Source organism: Pithys albifrons, chromosome 4, assembly GCF_047495875.1.
Source record: "Pithys albifrons albifrons isolate INPA30051 chromosome 4, PitAlb_v1, whole genome shotgun sequence".
Lineage (NCBI taxonomy): Eukaryota > Metazoa > Chordata > Aves > Passeriformes > Thamnophilidae > Pithys > Pithys albifrons.
This window is the reverse complement of record NC_092461.1, coordinates 82,149,700-82,165,248: the sequence shown is the minus strand read 5'-3', so window position 1 is coordinate 82,165,248 and position 15,549 is coordinate 82,149,700. Positions and strand designations below refer to the sequence as shown.

Sequence of the window (15,549 nt, the reverse complement as noted above, 5' to 3'; positions counted from 1 at the left end):
GTGCTGGCGGAAGAGCCACTCTGAGCAAGGGGAAGAAAGAATAAGGAGAAAAGTATTATCAAGCCTTTTAAAAGAAAACTTCTAAAGCACTTTTAAATTGTAACATCTTGAGCAAAGAAAAGCCTGACTTATGTAAAAGCGGGCAGGGAGCCAACATCTGGCAGTAATAAGATTGTTTTGTAAGCAAGCAGTTTTCCACACAGCACGCAGCTCTTGGTCCACATTAGAGCAAGTAGTGGATCTGTGAAGATGTGCATGGTCTCTGGCTGCCAGAAGGATACCCTAGGCTTTGAGTGAAATTTTTTGTGTCATTTGATCTCCTAAAACAGCCAGCTGAGATGAGTTATATTCCCCCTGCCAGGAACCTTGAAAAAATTGTTCAAACCATACACTCATTCCTGATGAATTGGAAACAAATGCCATAGCTGCATTGTTGGACTTTGAAATTAAACTCTCCCCATTCTTCCCAGCATTCCTGTGAAGAAAGAAAACTCCTTCCTGTGTCTGCCACTTTTGTCTCTGTGGAGGGACCCCCTTCCTTTCACTCCCTGTACTTCTTCTCATCCTTTCTGTCCTCCTCCAGACACTGCAATCTCTCATTCCAGAAAGCCACAACACAGGCCTTCCCCATGTGTTAGTGATCTTCTGTTTGCTGCCATTAGACTTCACCATCGCCTGTAGAAATGGAGTCACTTAATTAGGTCCAGAGAGCTGGAGAACAACGAGGCCCTTCAGGGTGGCACCCAGCCAGCAACTTCTTCCCTTTGCTCTTTGTTTTGCTGTGGTTTTCCTCTTTTCTTAGAAAGGAAATATCTCAAGCCCTTTCCTGCTTCTTCCCACCTATATAACCTACAGCACAGCTGAGGAGGTTAGAGTCTTCAACCGGACCCTGCACATAAAGCCAAACCCCAAAGAAACAACAGAAAGAAAAAAGTATTAAGGGAAAACCACAGCAACAACCAACCAACCAACAACAGAAAAACCCCAAGCAAATAAAAAACAAAAAACTCCACTGAAATTTGACAAGCAGCAGGACTCTAGGGCTCCTAAATCTTACAATGTGCTCCAAAAAGAGTAGGTAGCTAGGCAGCTAATGATTGTCACTCCCCAAGCCATGAAGGGCAGTGAAAGTCACAGCCACTCATCAGCACACTAGGGAAAGGGTTCTTGGAAGTCATCCTCTCAGTGATCAGAGTTGCATCTGGGTATGGTTTGGAATTTATTTCAGTCTTCAAGAGAAGCACAGTTGCTTCTTGTCGGGCCGGCAATGGTTGAACTCCATCTTGGATATTTAACTCTCCTAGTATTGTTGACAACAAAGCATGCATGAGTGCTGCATTTCAAACTGCCTGGCTTCTCTCCTTCTGCCTCCTCACCTCCCCCACGGGGTATCTGGGGCATTTACAGGCTTATCATTTTCAAAGATATTTTGCTGCAAATTGAATGCTCACCTGCTGAATAATTTAATCATTATATTAAAGAGATTTCCTCAACTTCCTCACTTGACTTCTGGTTTTCATTTCACAGAAAGATGACTCCAGAGATCACCACTGCTGCATATCAGGCTAGATAGTGTACAGATACCAGATACTTGCTGGCATCACTTAGGCTTTCACATGTTTGCTCAGTAATATGTATCAATCTGACACAAAATCATAAAATGTGCTTCCTCTAGAAAAAAAAAAAATCAAAACAAAACTTTTCTAGGTACTATTTTAATTATCAATTTGTTTTTCACAGCTCTAAAAATAACTATATAACTTGGCTGAGACTCAGCCAGAGTTAATTGCAACATGTACTTCTGCCAGCGCAGAAGAAGCAATATTATCGGCTTCTCTTTGGAAATTTAGTGCAAAAAGTGAAGGAAAGCAAAGATCCAGTTCTTTTGCTGCTCATTCTTTTGATACCTGAAAGCTGGTCAGTTTCTTCTGAAATGACAGGATATATCACAGCCATTTGTATTTCAAAGGCCTTACACATTGGCATAGATAGCCTGGAAGCATTGCTAAGACTGGGTAAAAATTAGCAGGTTATGGGTACAAATGGAATAGCACAACCCTTAACAGTTTCCTGTACAAAATATGTGAAGATTTTCCTTCTAGGCAACAAAAATGAGTGCAAAAGAACTATGTGGAGGCATGAAATACCCAAGCCTGGAGAATATTTTATCCTTTTATCTTGAGTTTTATAAAAATACCTAGGTCTTAATCCTTCTCACCTATATATGCCTGCAAAGCAGCGTATCTCAGTTTGCACACTGCCAGCCCTCACAGCGTGAGCTTGATGCGTGCTCAGGAGCAGCACCTGACTTTTGGGAAGGGTCTCCACAGGAAGCAACAGAAGAGGCCTTCCTCTGCCAATTCAAAACAAAGCTTCACCAAACAGAAAATTCCTGGAAGCTACATTCTTATGTCCAAGGACAGATTTTTTCAAAGGAAGTTAAAGCAAAGGGAAGATCAAAGACCAGATAGGAAGAAGCAGGTTGTAGCAGTGGAGGATTCAATCATCAGGCAAATAAACAACGGGGTGCATGACCCTGGAGAGGACCACAGGGGAGCTTGTCATACGAGAAAAAGGTGGTGGATTTACCGGAAACCTGGGCAGGATCTGAGGAAGCCTGGGGAAAGAGCATGCAGTGGGGATTTGCCTGGGCATCACTGACACTGGCAACAGAGGAACAATCTGGAGGTAACATGTATGTTCATAGAAGGGAAGTTTAGACCGACATTTCTATGGTCTCTTAGCTAAGGATGACAGCAGAAGCGAAGTGACTGTAGGATAAGGAGGTCCTTGCAAGAATAAATTAATTAAAAGATGGAATGGAGTATGAGTAAGTGGTCGGTTCTCACAACAGAGGGAGGTCACCAGTTCAGTTTTACTGGCACTGGTGCCGAGAAATGAGCAGTTTAATTTATGCAGACATCATTAGAAGAAGGGATGAGGTATGAGGTAAGGCCTGTTGATGACAGTAAGTTATGCAGAAGAACAGGAACCTGAGCAGACTGTGAAGATTTGCAAGAGTCTGATGAGACTGAATGGCTGAGCAGTAACACAGCAGATGAAATTCATTGTGCATAACTGTAAAATGATGCATGTGAGGAAAGGCAATCCTGGATCTGGATAGACAGCATTAGTTTCTGAAATAACAGCATTCTGGAGCAAGACCTTGGTGTTATGATAGATGATTCCATAGAAGCAAAGTGAAAATGCCAGAAATAATCAGAGAAGGAAGAGAGAACAAAGCAAAATCACTTCAGTGCTGTTGTATCAATGCTTGGTTCACAACCTTCAAATGGCATGCAGCTCTTTTGGAGAGAGAGGAATACTATTTAAATCACAGAAGGTTACGAGAGGTGCAGGAAGGCTGAGAAAAGGTGTGGAAGGGTTTCAGAAGAGAGAGGGGAGGTGCTATTAAAGATAGTTGCCCAGCATTTACTCTTCCCAATGTGCTTGCTTCTCATCACCAACAGCGACAGCATATGACAAGATGGACCTGAGGTCCAGACTGGTACTGCCATTCTTCATGGCGTTATGGAAGTGCCTCAGACTTGGGCAGATTGATTTCCCCTCTGAAACTCATTATTCCTCTTCTCCACCAGAAAACAAATAAAGGCCAGGAAAGGAGTGTTACCAGAGAAAAATGTCAACAGTCATGTTACCCCACACACTATCACTCACCATTTGAAATAAGTTAACATTTTCAATAACAGATTTAAATATTAATCCAATTTGTTCCCCTCGGTGGCATTCCAATACTTTCTCAGCTCATTTGGAACATGTACATTGAGCAAAACAACAGGAAAATGGATTGCAACTAGAAAATTTTACTCAGATTTTAATAGCAATTGTTCATAACAATAGTTGAATTCATGGGTGAAATAAGGATGATCACATGAAGAAAGTGTACTTTCAATTCACAGCAGAATAAATATGACTTGGTTTTCATATTTTACATATTTACCTAAAAACTATTCATGTATATTTTTCATTATTAACTTTAATAGCAAACACATTTTAAAGGAAAAAAACTGTTGACAACATTCAGGGAAAAAAGTGGGGAGCAGAATGAGTAGAAATGCATCAAAAAATAATTCCTGCATACTGTTCACATATATTAACCTTTCTAATAGCTTTTTTAAAAATACATATATATATACATTACTGATCACTAGAAGATCTCCATTCAATTTAGAAGGGTGACTCTAAGGGTCTACTTGCGCTTGTAACTACTGACTCCAGGGGCCTGGCCGTCCATGACCTCAGTGACCTGCAGAAGCAATGTCACATCTTGGCTTTGAGACTTAAAGAGCTTATGTTAAAAGCCAAATTTATCACAAACAGAATTAAGGAGGGAAGAGTATGTCAGACCAATGTTCAGAAGTAGCATATGCTATGACAATGTAAAACTTACATCTTGCATAGTGCTGAAACAGAAAATACAGCCCTTTATGAAGGGAGATCAGAAGCTTTACAAAAAAAAAAAAAAAGATTCAAGTATTCATTAAAAATATATTTTGATAAATGGATTTTTTTATAGGAAATCACTGATGATTATAATTTTAAACACTCCTTTAACAGCTATAGTTGTTCCTGCCTGACCACCACTTTTAATACCTTCAAAATGAATTCTCCATAGCTCAAAAATAACAGCTCTATTTTACAAGTACCGAAAGCATCTGACACACACCCAAAATAATCCCCATTAGAACAAACAGCACCTTTAAAATATGTTTGTTTCAAGTTTCTCTTCCCCCTCTCAAAGCTCAGCTAATATCAAAGGGAAAATAGATCTGAGACACTGTAAAACCATCACACACACCTTAATTTTAACATCTTAATATTTCTCATAGAAACAGCTCAAATTCAAAAATAGCAGGAATTGTTACTCTAAAAACAGTGTAACCCCTTCTGTGAGTTTGTCATTATCATTGGAAATTATGGACTTGCACAATTAGAGAAAGGTGAGAAGGAAAATCAAAGGACAAAAGAAAATCCGACTGCATTAAACATACTTTTTGCAAACACCATTTTTCTGAGTACATTCACACTTCCTCTAAGGGTGACAGATTTTGGAGACAAAACACAAAATCTGGTTGTGTTCAATTAAGCTCGGTTAGAAATCATAGCTGAAGCTTGGTCTCAGGAATTCTACCCACTCCTGAAACTACAGAAGCTGGCAGGGATTGTTTGGATGTTGTTGGTTTTTTGTTGGTTTTTTGTTTTGTTTTGTTTTTTTACACTGAATATATATAGTTTCTTAGGCAGTTAAATGCCTCCCTGACATCCGATCCCGTCAGATCTCGGAAGCTAAGCAGGATCAGCCCCGGATTAGTACTTGGATGGGAGACCTCCTGGGAAATGCCGGGTGCTGTAGGTTCTAGTCCTGAGGACTTCACTGGCACTGTCCAAGCTCGCTCGGCCGTGGCAGATGAACCTCAGGACTTAAACGGTGGGGCCAGTTCTGTGCACGTTGAGCCTCACCTAAAATCCACTGCGCAGGCTGGAAGGGCACACCCACGTGGGGACAGCCCTTCCCAAATCTTCATTCATGAAGCCAAGCCACACACACACACACACACACACACATATATAGTTTCTCACTTCTATTTTTTCATGTAGGGAAGGCCCACATTCACAACAGATGGAGAAAGCATCTATTTTAACTGAAGAAAGAGCAACTACATAATGTTGTCAAAGAACTACAATGCTGTAAATGGTCCAGAAGTAAAAAGAACAGTTTCTTACCCTGACTTTTCCAATTATATGAACTTAAAGAGTTATTTCTAACAGGCAAATTATTGTGCATTCACTGACTGAAATATCAATTCCAATTGATTTTGCCTGTTTAGGACAGATGTTTACCCATATGCAATCCTATGATACATTTATCTGACTACCAAAGAAAAGGGAAAAGGCACACATAAAACAGAATTACAATTTTCATGCTCAAGAAAGCTTTTGCTTCTTTATAATAATGTTTTTCCTATTTCGGCACTTTCAGCTAAGGGATAGCCAATAGAGGAAAGATTATTACTACATCCATTGAGTTGAACAGATATTAGCACTGACTGCACTGCTCTGGCAACTTAATAAAAACCCTCATACCTTTACAAGTCCGTTTTATATCAATTTTTCAAACCCAATTAATATGCTTTGTAATGATGGGATTACCTTGTGAGACCACTGAACAGAACATTCTCATTGTGAATACTCTGATTCTGCAGCTTGTGTAGGTACTGGGTCAGCAGGGAGGCTGCTCCAGGCAGATGGCTATACTTTCTCATGCAGAATAAAGAATAATAGCAAAAAAACCCCACTCTCTCTCTTTCTCTTTTTAGCAATGTGTAACAGATTCCCCTGTAATGGTCAGATTTTTATCTCCAGTATATCAGTGCATATGAAAAGTGGGAAACAAGCAGTACTAGCACAGGGCCCCCAGCCTTTTCCAGTTTTGGCTCTATTAATGTCCTGTCACAATGATCCATAGCAGCATCAGCAGCTGCACACACACTCAGTTTGTAGACCTCCACTATACTGATTTCAGGTGCAGCACTTCTCCAAACATCCTAGAAGTCTTCCAAACCTCAAATGTACTTTCCGGGTTAGGAAGCCAGGAAGCCAGGTTGTCAAAAAGTGACCCAGAAGTCCATCAGAACTTGACATACACTGTTGGATCATGCTCATTTCACTGAATAAATACTTCATAAGGATAAAACATGCAACCAAAAAAAATTAATCTGAGAAGTTTTACTGAGTCAGAAACAATTGCCCCATTTGATCCTAGAATTAAAAAAAAAAAAACCAACCAAAAAACCAAAAAAAACCACCACCAAATGAATATGCTTTTAGGAATAGGTTGTTAGTGGTTTTCTCAGGTTGCTGTGCCCTCTGAAGGCTGCAATCCCCCACTGAGGCAGTCAGATTTTCTCACTCCCTAAACATGTAGACAAACCAGTCCCTCAAGCCCCTTGTTGTTTTAGGGTATGGAATTAAAACCACATCAAACCATTAAGTAAGCAATTCTTTTCAAGACAGACCATTCCCAGTCTCATCTCTTCTTGTAATTTTTGCAGATCTCTTCTGGTCTCTGAGTCCTGGGAATTCACCTCTTCCTCGAAGGATAACTAGAAAACATCCTTCCCCTTTTCTTCCTTCCAAGCAATACCTCACTCCTTCCCTTCTCAAGCTGTTTGCAAATCCTCAGCTGGTTAACTAGGTGTCCCTAAGGTATGCAATTTCCACAATAATTCACAACCTCTAAAACATCCTTCTGCCAAAGCATGCCGCAAGAAGGTATGGAATAAAAGCAAAGAAATCCAAGGAGGAAACCATGAAAAGCAGTCTAAGTGAATAAAGACTCTTAAACTTCATGTATGAAATTAGACAACCAGACCCAGACTAAAATCACTTCCTAATCACTTCCCAGTTTGGACAGAAGAAATAAAAATCAGTGAGATCAGAATGCAAATCACCCAGATGTGACCAATGCAGTTGCACTGATGGAAGAATGAAATATAGTAATTTTGGAATTGGCTAATAGCCAAATGAAAAAGAGGATGCCTCAAGCCCAGGACTGCCCTGTATTAAAAGTTGCCCAGGATATTTTAATAGTCATGGAAGACTTTAGTTACTCTCATGTAAACCAGAAAAGTGACACAGTGGGTTGTGAGGCAAAAAGCTAATTGATTTATTTTTTGCATGGTATAAATGACTGGCTCATGGAGGAAACAGTCAGAGACCCACAAGAAGGAGGAGCACTTTTTTACCAATGTTCCAAGCAATCCACAGGATTCAGTTCAAAATTTGTTCCAAAGAATCTCCATGACAGCTAGTGATCATAACTTGTTCAAATTTGAGATTCTTGTAAAAATAAGGAGGGAGAAAACCTACTCCATCATCACTTAAGAAACTGTGTAAAAGTGGGAGAGGTTGGCTAAAGGAAAACAAATCAAGTCAAAATAAAAAAAAAACACCAAAACAAACAAAAAAAAAGTCAGCAAGGAGACTATCTAAAAATATCTTACTAAGGTTTCAGTGTAAACTTGTAGCACCTCTTTAAATGTTTCAAACAGGACCAATCTAGCATTGTTAATTGTCAGACTAAAGGAGGCTCTTAAAAGTAGAAAGATATCTTTCAGAAGTAGGGGTCATGTGCAAGAGAAGAAAGGAAAGAGGGTACAAAAGTTTATATGCTAAAAGCAAAAATGTAATAAAACACAAAAACCTTTTGAAGAGCAACTTGCTACGGGCATCCAAATTAATCACAGAAGCCTAGCAAACACAGAGTTTGTGTGACTAATAAACAACAGAGGTGTAAAAGAAAAGTTCAAGACTGTATCAGAAAAGTTAATTGAATTATCTGAGTTGGTGTTTATAATGGAAAAGCTCAGACTGGTTTTATGTGTGAAGCAAGTCTGAAATCTCTAACTGAAGTATCAGTGGCAGGGGATTAGAGTAGGTCAATAAAACAGTAGCAAATCTCTAAGACCAGATGCCATTCACCCAGCAGTCCTAGAGGAACTAATATACAAAATCCCAAGTATGTGATTTATCACTTCAATGGCTTCAAAGGGCTCCCAGCCCAGAGAAAAAGGAAGGCTGCACAGATGACATGACTTAGAAAACATGTCTCAGGAGCAAGGAAATTCAGGATATTACAGACCATTAGTTAGGTTTCTATGTCAGGCAAACTGATTGGAACTTTAATAGTAGATATACCCATAAATACCTCATGACAGAGAAGAAAAAGGTTGTTTTTATAGAGGGCTGTCATACTTCCCAGATGCATTGTGGTTCTTTTAAGACACCAATATATATGTGAATAACTCATTTAATTTATTATATTTGTATTCCCAAAAAGGCCTTAACAGATTGAGAGAAATGTACAGAAACAAAGTTGGCATGAAAAAAGGAAAATTATGCTCTCTTTTTTAAGAAAGAAAATGCAAAATTTCTCAGCATCGTATAAATTAAAATGCAGTGCAGCAAGTTACAGAAAGATTACTGCATGTCTAATCAATAAGACGTCAGATAGTGGTTCACATCATTAAAGATAAAGTAATATATATCAGTAAGAATAATTTGAACTACACAGGCAGAATAACAGGGCAATTATTATTCAAAAATATCCATGAAATAAACTTGGAATATGTAACAAAAGTATAATTTTAAGAATATTGACTTACTAAGAAGCTATCCAACTTACAGGAAAAGAAGAGACAAGTGAGAAATATAAAATATTTCTATCAATGTGTTCATAGTAGTATAAACTTGTCATGGACTTGTGGCTTGATTGATAAGAACAGAGCTGGTCACTGAAAGGAGATGTATTAGAATAGAAAAGGTACGAAAAATACCAATAAGATAGGAGGAAGTACAGAATAAGTTCTCAACAAGGGAAAAAACCAAGCAAGCCTGGAAAAAGAGACAGTAAGGGACAGATATGAAAGATGTGCAGCTTCTGAAGAGCACAGAGAATTTGAATAGAAAAATGTTGGACTTCACATGATATTAACAGAGTTAACATAACTTGCCGAAGTTCTTTTTCACACAGCAGATGACAAAATTGGGGACTAAAACCAAATGGGTCCCAAGAACAATCAGACCAACCTGCAGAGGAGAAGTCTATAAAAGGTGCTTTAATAGAACAAGAAAGGACCTTCAGCTCAAGAAGAGCTTCAGACACAGGTTGACAGAAGTTATGGAAGTAAAATACACCCAAGTGCTGCTGGTCAACTCTTACCAGTATATACTTCCCTGGACACCTGATGCTGGCCATCATTAGGGATAGGACACTAGTCTCACTAACACCTTCCACTGACCCAATGTAACAGTATTTATGCTGAAGAACTGGTTTTCACTAACATTTGTGTGGCACAGAGTTTCTTCCCACTTATGTAGTTCCTCCATAGGACCCAGACTGGTTGCACACTTGGTCAGTGCAGGGATATGGCACATTTTTAGCTCTGTGCCTTATGATTCTGGTCAGGCACAAGTAAAAGTGCTTTTCCAAACTGTCACATAAACATGATTTCACAAAATACCCCTGAAGTAGCTGCTGAAACAGGGGTATGAGAAAGACTGAGAAGAATCAAACAGCAACCATGCACTTTCAAACATATTTTTTACCCACTGTCTTTCCAATTCTCCCATTTGACTGGCAACATTTCAAATGGCTTAGACCATGTTAAGCAGACACTGGGAAAATACTGAACTAGGTCCAATAAAAATTACAGATACTCTTATTAATTGTATAGATATTAGTTCTCCAAATATTGCACAAATAGTTCCACTTTCAGGTAAGGCAGGACTATGATTAAACCAGTTTTCTTCAATACTTCTGCAGCTCCTTTGCTTTTTTCCCCTTTTTTCTTAAAAAAAAAAAAAAGAAAAACAACAACAAAAAAACCCACAAATAAACTAGAAAGAATCCACACAGCTGCTTCATTAATTATCAGTTAACTTGTTCTGCATCTCCTTTTTACAGCTTAACAAATGGAGTTTCCAAACGTAGACCACAGTAGTTATGGTTTCTCATCAGAATGTATTGGATTGCACACACTTTCCAACAACATGCCCACCAGAGGAATATGCTGCAGAAAATAGACCCCAGCCAATTCACTTTAACCTGCAACAATGACTGTTGGCTCACAGGTCACAGCACCTATAATTCTGCCAGCCCCAAAAAGGTTGTGATAGTGGTTTCTACAGTCCTAATGTGAACCCTAATTTACATTTGTAACATCTTTCAGAGCCATTGGGAAGGCACAATCTAAATGCAAACTAATCTGATAGTACAATTTGGACCATTCCAGACTCTCATCTGTGTAAACAATTGAATTTTTTATAGGGATTTGCAGTTGCTTGTGAAGACTAAAATTTCAGAAAATGAACAGACCCCACCATGGATAAATTTTAGGAAGGAAAATTTGCAGCTGACTTTTTGGAAACATTCCTGAGGGAGTATGTCATGCAGTAGGATATCCATTCTGGATAATGCTAAAAAATTGCTCACCTTAATTCATATGCCAAATTCTTCTCTATTGAATAACAATTTATGATGTACTCCAGCATCTGCCAGAAACTTCTGAATGAAAGCCACAGCTGTGACTGTTATTGGACAGAAACTACAATGTTGCTGATGTATTTATTCCATGTATGAATGAATTCCATGTAACTCTTTCAGTAATCATTTGGGGGAAGCTGCTCTGCAAGGTATATACCTGGGCACAGACACACTTTCCATTCAGACAACAAATGTGGGAACAAAATTAAGTGCTTGGCCAGAAGGGATGTTTTTCTGAAACTGTGAAGGTACCGCATGCTGGAGAAGATCTCAAGAGCTAGTGTGTCACTAAAAGCCTCTTTGGCAGCTCAACACATGGCTGAGCATGCCAGCTGGACTGTCCTCTGCTTTCTGGTGGAGCATTTTGTGTAAAGCAGCAGCAAACTAACCTGGAGCTTATTGCTTTCATTCTCAATACTGTATGGCGTGGAGTATGTTTACTATGGATGCTGTAGATATAACCCAACAGCAGTATCTCAGTGCTCTCACTTAGTAAACTAAGCAGAACCCTTGTTATGGAGCAAGATTCCTTCTCTGTAAAAATTCCATTCTGAGAATCAGCAAAATGCCAAGAGAGAAATCAAAACCCTGAAAACTTTACAGATGCATATCTGCCAGAAAAATGTCAGACAAATCTTAAATAATTCAGTTCAGTCTGGCAGTAAGAGACCACAGAAATTCAAATTAGACCAAATCTACAACATCTAAGAAATTTATCTTACTTTTCAGCTTATTCATTGCCCTGTTTAAACATCAGCCTAAAACTTCAGCTATCACCTACACATTTGCTCAGCTCCATAGGTCACATACACCCCAAGCTGCATAAACAGTAGACTGTACAATTAGAAGTAGCTTCAGTTAAGCTATTTTAAAGAAAAAGTCAAAAATAAAGTGTGGTTTATTGAAGAGACAAAGGGTTCATGTTGGCATTTGGATCTGAGAGCACTAAATTTTAGTTCTGAATAGAACAGGGATAGATAAAGTGACCCTGGGAATACTTTTTCTTGTTTGTCAAGAAAGACACTTACTTTTAAGCAAAATCTGGGTCTGATGTGATCATAAGATCAGGGATTCACAGCACTTGCCAATATATGAATTCTGCTTTGATTAAAGAAGAAATCAAACACATCACCAACAATATTTCAAACAGCTTGCTATATATCCCTGACTAATCACTTTTAACATTTCTTGTCTTTGGAGAAGTAGAGAAGAGCTCCAAACACAGAGTACGGTACAAAGATATGTTCAGTCCGCACTGAAGGTATAGCAGAAGTGTGGTGGTGAGATGCCACAGTACCTGGGACAGGTCTCTCTCTTTTGGTGCTGCCCCTTACCTGCAGCATCCCTCCTGTGGCAGCAGCAGTGGGTGGCTCAGATGTGTCTGCTCTCATCAATACCTTTCTCACCCCATGTTTGTCACAGCATTTGAAGAGGACATTTCCATACATCTCTCTCAAGAACAGTTTTCTCTCAAGTGTGTTGCACACAGTCCAGGCCAAAACAGAAGAAAATAAGTAATAATAATAACAAGCATTGTCATCCTCATCCTAATACAGTAATGCCATTATGTACCACTTCACTCATTTAAAGGAGTTGTATCACTTAGAAGGATGGCCCGGGCTGGTGGATGGCTGAAAATCTGCAATTATGGTGCCTTCAAGACCCAAAAGCTACAGTCTCTTTCCTCCCTTCACCTCATAAACCAGGAATCTGAACTATTTCCAGTTGTTTATGCTGTTTATCACACTTGGAAGTTCTCTTAGGTGCACTCAAAGGCATTATGTCTGCTCAACAGGTGAAAATACAGCCATCCAAAATAAATTCCACTAGAATATGTGGGGTTGTAATAATCTCCATTCTTGGGGGGGTTTCAAGACCTATTACTGAGAGCAGCTTGGACTAATCTCAGAGCTGACCTGGCTTCAAGCAGGAGGTTGGATTTGAGACCAACTTAAATTATCAAATGACCTTAGGGTTAACTGCAGAGCATTTCTATTATTGGTTTTACTGATTTATATTAAAAGAAAACTAAAAGAAGCCTTACAAGAAGTTCCACCAGGCTACTTTCAGGTTTGTTTGGTTAATGAAGGAGATTTTCCAGAGCAAGGCTGCCAATTCAGCATTGTTCAGCTCTTTTTGAAGATAACTATTGCAGCTTAATACCTGAAATCAGAAGCAATTGTGTAGCATTATCCAGGCTTCTTTGGAGCAATGTTACCAGGATCAGATAAAGGCTACATTGTGCTTCCAGTTTCCTAACAAAATATGGGAAGAGATTTCCCTGTAGCTAGAGTGATTCTTTTGAAGGATTTTATTGAAACCAGGATTTCGATTGTCTTCTCAAGTGCTGCAGGATCGTTTTGCAGACTTTTGTTCCTTCTTCCTCTTCCCCATCCTCCAACAGAGAAAAATTAGTGGAGAATTTCTAGTTTACATAGTGAGCTTCTCATAAGCTTTCCATTATGTTTTCAGCTCAGACCTTAGAATTCAAAGCTCATTCTTTGGGGATGGAACTGAATATATACAAAGCCTACAGTCACTTGGAATTCTTTCAGCACAAAGCAAGTGAGAATCCCTGCTATCCCATAACCACATGTACATTCTCCCTCTCGACACTTACAGGTTTGAATCAAAATTCTCACATAGTTTTTCACAGAATATTAGCAAAGGTTAAAATATGTTTTGTTATTTGTGTGATCTCTGTCAATGAGAACCCAATTTCATAATCTTTGGTCACAGAAAGATCAGAATGGCTGAGATTACAGAAACTGAAACAAAAAAGGAGTGTTATGTAGGGTGAAAAAAAAGTGTGGCATAGATAATAAGCTGGCTACTTTTACAAATTCCCATCAAACACAACCATAAAGCCTTTAGGAGAATTGAGAGGAATATAGCAACAGTTAACAAAAATAAGTAGCAATCACTATTTTACAGTAGCTGTTGCTTGACGCTACAAACTTTGTGAAATTCATTAAGATGATTTTTTAAAATCAAAGAAAAAGAGTGAATTCTAAATGTATGCCAACAGGTTATTTCAGCTCAATACTCAGCTTTTCAGGGTGTGAACCCCCATTAGCTCTTACAGACTTGGGCATTCTACCTACTCAAGACCAAGTGATCATCTGCTGTTGACTACACTTTGCAAGTTTTCTTTCAGAAGATGCCTCACCATCAGTAGTAATCCACAGTGTGGGGAGATCAAACCAAGTGAAAACAACTGGTTAAGGATGTTAATCATTTTTTCCCAGTGTTCTAAAATCTACATTGACATCAATGAAGAAGCTATCTGAAAAACAAGGTGTCGAGTCAGTATGGAAGGACTGTAGAAGGGCTTGCATAGAAGCAAGTGAAAATAGACAACAAACTGCCAAACATTCCCTCCACATAGCTTCAGCAAAACAGAACTAGTTTCCAGTCTCATATAGAGTCAAGTTTCTTTCTATTGGGGATCAGATGGGAGGATGAGTGATCTGGGTGATACTGATAAGGGCTGAGGTTTTGGCTGAATAAAAATAAGGACTCAGGTTAAGTGTGCACCTGCACTCCAAGGTCTGACCAGCACAACCAATAAAATAAGACATGAAATAAATAAAAGATCAACTGGTATTTTAATGAAGCTCATGAATTGGGCCATTTCCCCCTGTAATTGTAGACTGAGCAGAACTGTTTTTGAGAGACTTTGCAGCTGTTTCAGACTGCCTAACCTGTTTGTGGCATTTATAATGATTTCTGCCCTTTCAAAATAAAACCAAAAAACCCACACAAAAATCTGACTTGCTGACATGAATCTCAAGGAACACTTCATAAAAGAAAATTCATCAGTTTTAGTAGTTTGTGGGTTTGTTATAAGCATGTTACTATGTTGCTGTTATCTCTGGTATTATTTCCTTCTGTTCACCATCAAAGCTGAGATGCGGCAAACTAAAAAGAAAAAAAGAAACAGAAAATCAAAACCCTGATGACCTACAATACTCCTGAATATCCTTAGGTTTTCCAAACCCAATTCTAAAATTTAAATTTGTTCTCTAAATATCTTCAAAGCATTTTTGCAATCTTTTTGCTCTCCATCTAAGCTTTTGCAGCTAAGCTTTCACTGACCTTTTCTTGCCTTTTCCTGAAGTCTCTCAGGACTACAGCCTTTTCAAAGCACTCTCATGTCACCGGACCAAACCCCGAAGTTCTTGCTGCTCTTCCTTGTCCAAAACATGCTGTCTTATGGAGGAGTTTTGTTCAAACAGGGAGCAAAGAAAAATCTGCAAATCCAGCCCACTGAGCAGCCCCTCTGCCCTGAGTGGATAGACAGCGCAGCTGTCAACTTTTCAAGTCTGTGGTCTGAGATATGCAGCTCCCAGGCTACTTAACACAACACTTCAGTCCATTTTCCTAGAAGAGATGGGAGAGTTTGAGAGATAACATCATTTGAAAAATGCCTAAAATTATTTCTTCCACCCAGAGGATTTATTTGAACTGACAATGATATGTTT

The 15,549-nt window shown here is 38.9% G+C and overlaps 1 long non-coding RNA gene across 1 annotated transcript in view; it reads right to left on the bottom strand.

Moving 5' to 3' along the window:
- LOC139670979 (uncharacterized) overlaps window positions 1-15,212 on the bottom strand; it is a 131,885-nt gene extending 116,673 nt beyond the window's left edge. Inside the window, exon 1 of the long non-coding RNA XR_011697619.1 lies at window positions 15,164-15,212. This is a non-coding gene — a long non-coding RNA (uncharacterized lncRNA). The remainder of the gene's footprint in view (window positions 1-15,163) is intronic.
- Window positions 15,213-15,549: the final 337 nt, after the last annotated feature.